The sequence below is a fragment of the Mirounga leonina genome, unplaced genomic scaffold (assembly GCF_011800145.1).
Source record: "Mirounga leonina isolate KUSES-001 unplaced genomic scaffold, KU_Mleo_1.0 Mir_53, whole genome shotgun sequence".
Taxonomy (NCBI): Eukaryota; Metazoa; Chordata; class Mammalia; order Carnivora; family Phocidae; genus Mirounga; species Mirounga leonina.
The window spans coordinates 36,508,367-36,518,438 of record NW_023270807.1 but is presented as its reverse complement, the minus strand read 5'-3'; the positions used below and the strand labels follow the sequence as shown (position 1 = coordinate 36,518,438).

Sequence of the window (10,072 nt, the reverse complement as noted above, 5' to 3'; positions counted from 1 at the left end):
AAAGGAAAGGAAAGGAAAGGAAAGGAAAGGAAAGGAAAGGAAAGGAAGAGAAGTAAACATGTGAAGTGATGGATGTATTAATTAACTGGATGAAGAGACTCTTTTCACAATGTGTATGTTATCAAGTCATTACATTGTACCCTTTATTATAATTCTATTTGTCAATTATACCTCAATAAAAGGAAAAACAAACAAAAACAAAAACAAAAAAAACCCAAAACACTAATTATATGTTAAGTGTTCTTTTTTTTTTTTTAAGATTTTATTTATTTACTTGAGAGAGAGAACGAGATAGAGAGAGAGCATGAGAGGGGGGGAGGGTCAGAGGGAGAAGCAGACTCCCTGCTGAGCAGGGAGCCTGATGCGGGACTCGATCCTGGGACTCCAGGATCATGACCTGGGCCGAAGGCAGTCGCCCAACCGACTGAGCCACCCAGGCGCCCCTGTTAAGTGCTATTCTAAGTACTTTATGCATGTTAATCCATTTAACGCTCCTAATAATCCACGAAATAAATATCACCACTATTTATACCTAAGAAAACGAAGACTTAATGGAGGACAAAGCCATAATTAGCCCTAAACCACCATCATCACAAAGAGGTAGAGCTGGGATTTGAACCCAGGCAACCTGACTCTAGCGTCTGTTCTTGGACCCATCCCACTGTAATGCCTCCTTCTGTGGTCCTTGACACTGTCTTGTATTTCATTTTTTACCCCTAATTACATGAGCTCCACTGCTTGCTTTATTGCTTTCTTTATTCTCCCTGACATCAGAGGACAGGTTATCTCTAAGCTCTTAGGGTCAGGCGAATTTTCATGAAAGTTACAGTAGTTAAGCCATAAATCATTCTCAGGTCCAATTTTTGAGCCATCTCAGACTGTCACCTATTACTTAGTGTGGGTTTTCAAAATCTCAATGATTTTCAACATCAAATTTATTTTTAAAATTAACCAACATATTATATTCTGGTTGTGATTAGTATTAAAACAACAATCACCACAACCACAACAATGTTGTATCTCAACAGCAAAAAGATTAGATATGCCTGAATTAGATATTGAATAAAGGATTTTAGCCTGAATGAAGACTGGTATTTGATTATTATAAACATTCATGTCATGGTCCTTTCTCAAAACAAGAGATTAAACAATTGGCAAACAGAAATCAGTGGTAAAATGGATTTGTTGAAAATCTCCTTAATGACAAATTTTGGTAAATTTTCCATACATCAAGTCACAGAATATATATTTACTGAGAAGATATTTAGGAGATCTCATTTTGTTCATTTTTTGTAATGAAGATCATAAACCAGTATCTTAAATTTATAGCACTTTCCAGAAAAATTTTCTGAAGAAAACAGAAGAAACATCAAAATTCAAACTCAATTCAAAGCTGAGCATCTGGAAAAAAGTATCCTTAGTTCTTTTTCTTCTCCTTCTCCTTTTTTTTTTTTTTGGTCTACTCTCCCCATATTGAACAATGTAAAACAATCCCCAGCAAGTTGACTACCCAGGAAAAGGAAATGCCTGCTTTTCTTCCCCAGTGTCTGCTTTCTCACTGTGCTGATCTTAAGCCAATCAACTGACTGGCACAAGGCCACAGTCTCTAACACAGACTTCAGGATGTATAAAATGCCTATTTGTTGTTGTTGTTTACTTAAGTTTTAAGCTCTATACAGTCAATCAACTAGGCACATGATAACTTAAAATCTCAGATCTTTTTCAGGAAGCCAGAGAATGACACAGAACTTAATTTATAGGAAAGAAATTGAACCTTTTTTCTCTAATGAGTTTAATTATCCTATTTGTTTAAAGTATTCAATTTTTTCTTAGAAGCGGTCCTCTCTATTCCCATACTAGAAGCTGGCGCTGCTGTGATATGCCACACAAATCCCCCTTCAGAGGTAGACTTATTATCCCAGCTACTGAGAGTGCTACCAACAGACAGCCCCTAGCTGGGACCAACTCTGTAATTTGTGGGATCCCGTGCAAAATGAAAATGAGGGGCCTGGCCCCTTGTTCAAATATTATTAAGAATTTCAAGGTGGTGGCAGTAGAGAATTAACACAAATATTGGACTCTTCTGTGCATGGGGTCTGCACGCCCATGAAGCCCACCTGCCTTTACCTGCCAGGCAACTGTAATCATAGTCTCAGCAGAAGACAGCTGCCTCAACCAAAGATGTGCCCCTCCCAGAGTGGGCGAAATTCAGTAGTTGGATTGACACAGGGATGCAAATTCCTGGCCTCCTTCACCTCAACTTGGGACAAATCTGTTAGGGGTATCTCAGCTTTAAAGCTGCTAGTAGCAGCAGCTTCACTGAAACTGCCTCACACCTCAGCTCCTCCGAGGACAGGATCTGGTCTCCTTCCCTTCCCTTCCCTTCCCTTCCCTTCCCTTCCCTTCCCTTCCCTCCCCTCCCCTCCCCTCCCCTCCCCTCCCCTCCCCTTCCCTTCCTTTCCCCAAATATTGACTGAAAGAGCATTCTCTAATAAAACTCTTGCATGCTCCCGTCTCCTAGAGTCTGCTTTTCACAGAACCCAACCTGTGAAACCACACTTTCAAAAAATCCTTGCACTTACAAACACAGTAAACATCAGCATAGCAGCCTTTCCCATGCCTGTTATCTGGCCATATATCAATATTCAGATGGCGGTGAGCTACCGCACGAAGGAGCCTACTGTGGGAAAGGACAGAGCCTATAGGAGGGTAAAGGTCTGTGGAATTTCCATTTAGCCACCATGTTTGATTTGGCCATGGCTAAGACTTATTGAGCACTTAATGTGGTATTTTATATAAGTTAGGTTATTTAATCCTCACAATAAATCTTCGAGGTAGATATTCCAATTATCCCCATTCTACAAATGAGAAATAAAAGTAACAACAGTGAAGTTCAACAACTTCTCCACTGTCAAAGATGAAAGTGGCACAGTCAGGCTGTTAAATCAAAGCTAGAGCCCTTGATTCCTACCCTATAATCCCTGTCTAATGCTGTTTTTCCTTCTTTGGCTTTTCTTGCTGAACAGGGACACCTTCGAGTCAGAAGTCCCAGTGTGAATACCCAGCGGGCAGGAGAGGATTAACTCAACAAAGCTGAGTCTCTCAAATCCCTGTATTTCCAAGAAAGACTTGTTTTCAAGACTAGCCCTTGACCAACTCCAGGGAGCTGAGCTCTGAGCCTTGGAATGTTCTGTTTCATAAGTACGTTTGTAAGTCTGAGGCTTGGGCCACACTGTAGAGGTTTGACTAGACAATTTATGTTAATAATATGATTTATGGTAACACCTGTCTTTGCATGGAGGTTAGAGTCTGAGAAACTGAGATCAGTCACATAAGTGTTGCATGCCTTTGTGACTGGCCTCTGATAAAAACCCTGAACATCAAGGTTTGGGGGAGCTTTCCTGGTTGGCAACACTTTGCATTTGTGGTCACACATGATCGGTGGGAGAATTCAGAGCACTCTGTACAACTCCTCTGATGGGTCACCTGAAAGCTTTCTGTACTTCTTCTGTACTTTGCCCCATGAGCCTTTTCCCTTTGTTGATTTTAATCTGTATTTCTCTCACTGTAACAAATGATAACTGTGAGTATAATAGTTTTGGATTCCGCTAAGTCTTCCTAGTGAACCATCCCGTCTGAGAATGGTCTTGGAGACTCTGACACACATCGCAATACTTCTTTTTAAACAGAGCAAGATGGACAAATAGTTCCTTCTTGCTGTCTTTGTCGCTCTCTAGCTCAGAACCTATGAAGGTCATGCTGCAGCTGAATGTATCAACCCTGCAGAAAAAGCAGCATAGGTAGGACATTAAAGCCATTGTTCTCTCATTCGCATATGCATCTAAGCTGGAGAAATTTGCATTTCTTTAGTAGACATTATTGCTATGTAGGGAGAAATAGGCTCCTTTCAAGACTGCATTTGATCATGGGAGAAACAAAAGTCTGGAGCCTGAGAGTCAGATGACGCTGAGGTTAATCAAAAAGAACGGAGTTACCGTATAGGGTTCAGAGGAAAGAAAGGAAGGGACAGAGGGATGTTGAGAGGAATAAGGATGGAAAAAAGCTAGCAGGAAAGAGAGGTCAGATGGCAGGGGACCAAACTATTAACCCCTGATCATAAAGTATTGTATATTTATAACTCTGGCAAGCTTTTCCACAAGGAAAAGTGAAGCACCAGGTGCAATGCCTAAAGCTCTGCCCACTGAGAGGATTTTCTTCCACCACAGCACTTGGAAGCCACCTGAAGGACTTGAGGGCAGGCTTGTGGTGCTGCTGCTGTTCAGGTTCTGCTAGTGCCAGCATCTGGTGCAGAATTCTCTTCTTCTTCAGTCAACCATCAAAGGGTACACTCCATGAAGCCATAAGTGCAGAACAAGAGGGAGCAGTGCTGGAGGAAGGGCTATGGATCCCTTCCTCCCACAAGTTATTTGAGTACCACTGGATCCATTAACTCATGGCCCAAGGAGCAGAGAAGCTTGCGTGGCAGCCTGGACCCCTTGCCTTTGACCTTTTACTTTTCTGGGCCCCACTCAAAACTGGCAGCTTTTTGTTTTACTAGATAACTAGTCAGAGTAGTATGCCCAAATGAGATATATGCTTCCTTCAAAATCTAAAAAAGCACACCAAGTATTATGCCTCTTTCTTAGTGGTAGGAGGAATCAGATGCAGCAACCTATCCTTCACCTTGGCAGAGATAACTTGGCATGGCTCAGTTCACTGAGCAAGGGTTGATACACTACGGCCCGTGGCTTAAATGTAATCTTTGGTCTCTTTTTATCCAGCCCACAGGCTAAGAACATATACCTATTTTTACATTTTCAAAGGATTAAGGAGAAGAAGAAGGAGGAGGAGAAGATGAAGGAGGGAAAAGAAGATAAGGAGGAGTGGGGGTGAGGAGGAGGAGGGGAAGAGAAAGAAAAGAAGGAGGAAAAGGAGAGAAGAAAAAGAAAGAGGAAGAAGAGGCGAAGGAGAAGGGGAGGAGGAAGAAGAAAGAGGAGGAGGAGAAAAAGAAGAAACAGAGACTACGTGTGACCCACAAAGCCTAACATATTTACTAATTTATGGGCCCTTTACAGTAAAAGTTTGCCAACTAGACAGCTGTAATGGTTTGAGGGTGTCTTTCCTTGCCCATAATGGCTTTCACTCCACAGGCCAGAGAAACAGTATGAAGATTCAGACAGCTGACAGCATGGTCTAATCTAATAATGAATTCCACATTGGGGTCGTAACTATAAGGTTAATTCAGAAACCCACTGAGCCCACAGTGAGATGGACTCAATCCAAAACTTCACTGATCACCTCACATCCATAAGCCCCTTCTCTGACTGATGGACCACAGTAGCATTTTGGGTGACTAGGAATTAAATTCAGTTCAGAGCCATTGTCCAACAATTCCTAAAATGTCTGATTATTTCCCTTCTTCAGTGCATAGTCATCCTGGCAAATGGATTCAGTTTCTTTAAGGAAGGTGAGGAGGAATATTTACAGTATAATTTTTGGCTGAGAGCAGGGTAATTTGTCAAGGGGACCTAGCCTCCCCCTCATTCAGGAGTCTCTGGGTGCTAATGGCTCAAGCTTCGAAATTTGTCAAGGCCTTAGTAGGCACCCATTTATTCTACTTCTAGGAGCATCATAACTAACCAAAGCCAAAGAGCTTTATTAGTCAGGTCATTCTGATTACTGCCGCAGACCTGTTAACTATTATGGTTACCATATCTACATTGTCTTTCACAATTAGGTGATGCCACTTCTGCAAACCTAGAATGTTATCATCTCCAGTGAATTCTGAGAGTCCAGCCCTCTATCATCCTACAGAGGATGATATCCATGGCCTACAGAGAATACCTACCCCAGAGCTCCTCAAGAATGCTAGGACTCCTCTCTTGAATGTATTTCTCAGACACTTAGTGAAGAAAATTTACTCTCCTGGAGAATCTATTGAGGGCGAGGACAAATATATCTTGTGTGATAAATCCACACTAGCAACCTGATGACTCCTTTGGGTACTTTCCTATTCAGTATAGCAAGGAAGTCTGGCTGGCCCTTCAACCTCTTTTAGTGTAGGCCATGCACAAGTCCAGGTTTGAAACAAGCAACCATGTAAGCTGTTAAGCTAATGCAAGCATTGAAAAGTTCTGCTTAGTAAATAAATTTCAATAAATTTGGCTGGATCCAATTTTGTATTCCTTCAACCCCTATCTCACACCACTAGGATCCATTCCCACATTGTGCTTCAGACTTCTGTAGAAATAAATGGGCAAATAGTGTGCAGTTTTTTTAATGTATGTCATACCTTCTCACTAATCACACTCTGTGCCTCATGAATTCTACTGGGACTGGGTCTGGTTATAGGTTTCAAAGCAGTGAGAATTAATGAAGGTAGGTCGTGAGGAAGATTAGTACTTTTTGCAAAGTAACTACCTCAGGAAAGTCCACTTGAGTGTCTTTAGATACAAGGAAACAAATATCCTCACATAGGGGAGGAAAAGTTGCTTCTACTCGAAAAGAAGACTCAAAAATATGTGAATTCAAGGACTGTAGCTTCATCAAATACAACCATATGATCCCTTTACATCAGCAAGATCCTACTCCTTCTCAATCAATCACGTAACTTTAACATAAGATATTTATATGCATTTGATTACAAGTACCTAAAGATGATAATTTAAATACATTTTTTTTTCTATTGCATGCCATGGAACACCAGTGTTACTTACCTATACCCTAGAAAAGGGTCATTAATGCACTTAAGTCTAACCAAATTAGAGAACAAATTCCAGATATCTCAGAACCCATCCAGAGAATTCATTCTTAAGATTAGATTCCTCTGGAACCACTTCTAGTACCAACTCATTTATCAGTCAGGGTTTGATTCAAGAGGGAGAACTAGTAGAAATGATATAAAAAATAATGGATTTGCTAAAGACATCGACCTTACAGTATCATAAGAACTTATTACATTTTTTATACATGCTTGTTGCTTCTGAATCTGAGCTAGAGCCTAGGGTCATTAGGACAGACAGTTGAGAAAGACAAATGGATGTAAAGCGTATGGTGGGACAGGGATGAAGAAGGCAGCGGAGGAGCAAGAACAAAAAGGAATCCGTGAGAATGAGCTGGGAACCTCAAGAACAACCTGGAAACTGCTTTGGTCTCTCATCTCTTCCAAGCCTCGGACATGTGGGTGACATGCAGGGGAACGTTACCATGGAACTAAATGAGGCTATCTGGAGGATGCTGCACGAGCGGGCTTAGCTGTTGTCTTGCAGGAACAAGATAAGCCAGCAGATCCACACAATGGAAACCCTACAATAGCACCTAACCGTATGCTGACCTTCCATGCACAGTCATGGCCGCTGCTTCATTCCCACCTTCCTAACCTCATGGAAATGCCTCTTGGGACTAAACTAGCTCAGAACGAGCTAGGGAAGAGAGTTTCAGCTTAGATAAGCTGACACAGGACAAAGCTGCCAAAGATGATTTGCTATGTAAAAACAGTAACTGAAATAATATATTACATGTACTTGGATTTCTGGTGAAGTAGAGTAAATGCCTTGCATTCAAGTTGGCATGGAGCAGCAGGAGCGGGCCCACGGTGGATGGAGGGGACCAGGGCAATGGCAAGCAGGTGGACCTGGATCAGACACATGGTGGCTGGCAGGGAACTAAGGAACAGGATCTTCAGAAAAATAGGACCTTTCAGAAGAAAACTTTGCAGCTCCTTAAATAGAGAGCGGGAAACTGCACATGGAGGGGAGGCGAAGGAAGAGGACACCCCGTGTCAGCTGAAGTGGAGGCAGCAGGGTCAGGGACGGCCCCTGTGTTTATGGGACCACAGACCCCCAGCCACCAGGGCAGCGCTAGGCAAGCACCAACCGCAGACCAAAGCCTCCGACGTGTGCAGGGAGCACCCAGCTCTTGAAAGCCCAAAAGTTCTCAGGTGACCATGTTGACCAGGCACGGCAGGACCACACCTGCAGCCCAAAGCTGACATTCCCAGTCCAGCGCAGAGTATAACAGGGAGGGAGAGGATTGGCCCACGTTGTGATCCAGAGAGTAATCATAAGCCCAGGACCTAATTAAGTCATTTGGGGACATGTGGAGCTGAGACAGGCCTCTGTATGGGCAGGGCCCATGCCGCTGGTAGAGGAAGTAAGGAGTGATTAACTGCATTTTTGGTGATTATCATTCAGGAGCAATTCTAATGGGCATTCAGGAAAAACAGCTTTCCCAAACTTAGATTATATGTCATCTTTAACTATGTCAATGTGCTTTGATTTTTATCTCTATTATATCATGTAAACTTTAAGATGAAATCCCATAGCTGATTGATATCTCAGAGTTTTAGCCTTTTGCTTATATAATGCCTAAAAACTATCCACATTCTCAAATGACTCTCAGTTGTCTTTGTTAATAGAAATGGATATGTTTGTTTATTTTTTTGCTCCTTGGACTCAATTAGAATACAGCTATAAATTCTTCGAAAGGGTAAATACTTTGCTACTTTAGTCTATGAAATACACATTACACTCAGTAATAAATATTGTTTCTACATTAAGGAAATCACTATCCATTACAGGTTAAGTAGTAACCGAATATATGGATTATAAAATTACTGCTTTTGAAAAGAGCAGAGAAGTTTTAAGCTGCTGAAGTACTGCTGATTAAACATAAATATGGGAAGTATGAGGAATTTGAAATTTTTGAGTTTATGTCTTCTATGACTGCACGAACATCCCATGCATGAACATTTTGCATATATTTGTGGTATTGAGATATTCTAAATTTACACTTGAACAATTACCAAAGTGTTAGGTTTCGTCCCTTTTTTTTTTTCGACACACACAAACAAAAAATGTTATTCCTTTTTCTGTAACAGGTTGGAACATACATGTGAAACTGAAGGAGAAAAAAAACAATACTTGGTAATATTTGTCCAAACAGTGGTTTATTTAGCCTGAGAAATAAAAGAGAACTTTCTCTACGACTGCCACCTTGTGGTTTAATATGTCTGAACAGACTGGAAAAGATCACAATATTTTGAGTATTTTCATCTGGGTTTTTGTTTTGTTTTTTGTTTTGTTTTTTAATAAAGAAGGGCTGTCTAGGAACTGTATGACTGGTTATTTGGAAATAAATAATTCACCATAACATTGATACCTGACAACTACATTAATATACCTCATTTCTCAACTACGTACGGTAAGTAGAATATGTGTTACATAGCATACATGCATAGACATTTTATCTTGAAGAAATCTTAGGGATACTTTAATAAATCATTGAATTTTACAAGTTTGAAAAATCAAATAGTTTGATTTCTACTATATCATGATTGGGTAGATAGAAAAAGACAAATATAACATGTGGTTCTTTAAACTGTATAGGACAAATAATTTTAGGAAATAAACCTTAGTTTTAGAATATTTAGAGGTGATATTATAATAGATAAAATAAAAAAGTGATTAAATTCACATGTTTAGTGCCTGCCATGTATAAAGCTATTTTTGAAATAATTTCTTTCTTCTCCTTTCTGATAGTAGAATCCCTACTTTTTAGTTGGTCTCTTTCCCCAGCTTCTCTCAAAGTCAGGCATGGCTAGCTATGTAACTAAGTCCTGACCAATGGTACATAAGATCAAGTGATGTGGGCAGTTTTTAGGTTACTTCCTTTCAGGGTTGGTTGTGTCCTTTCTTTGTCTTGAGTGTTGACATGGGGGTAAGCTATTTTGGACCATGTTAATGAGGAAAAACCCCAAAGATGGCAGAGCAAAATGCTAGAAAGAATTTGGGGCCTTGACATGATGTAATCACCCAGCTCTGAATTTAGGCTTTTAAGTGTAAGATAAGTAAACTTCTACCTCGTATTTGTTATTTGGGACTCTTTTATTCTAGCTAAATTTACTAATAAAATGTGACAGTTTTTTAAATGGGTAGTTGACAATTTCAGATGTTGGAGAAAAATAAAGTAAGACAAGGGTACATATTAGTTTGCTAGAGCTGCCAAAACAAAATATCATGGAATGGATTTCTTAAACAATAAAAGTGTTTTGTTCTCATAGTTCTGGAGACTA

The 10,072-nt window shown here is 40.5% G+C and overlaps 1 long non-coding RNA gene across 1 annotated transcript in view; it reads left to right on the top strand.

Moving 5' to 3' along the window:
* Positions 1-8,831, top strand: part of LOC118001524 — a 25,252-nt gene extending 16,421 nt beyond the window's left edge. Inside the window, exon 2 of the long non-coding RNA XR_004676714.1 lies at positions 3,027-8,831. This is a non-coding gene — a long non-coding RNA (uncharacterized LOC118001524). The remainder of the gene's footprint in view (positions 1-3,026) is intronic.
* Positions 8,832-10,072: the final 1,241 nt, after the last annotated feature.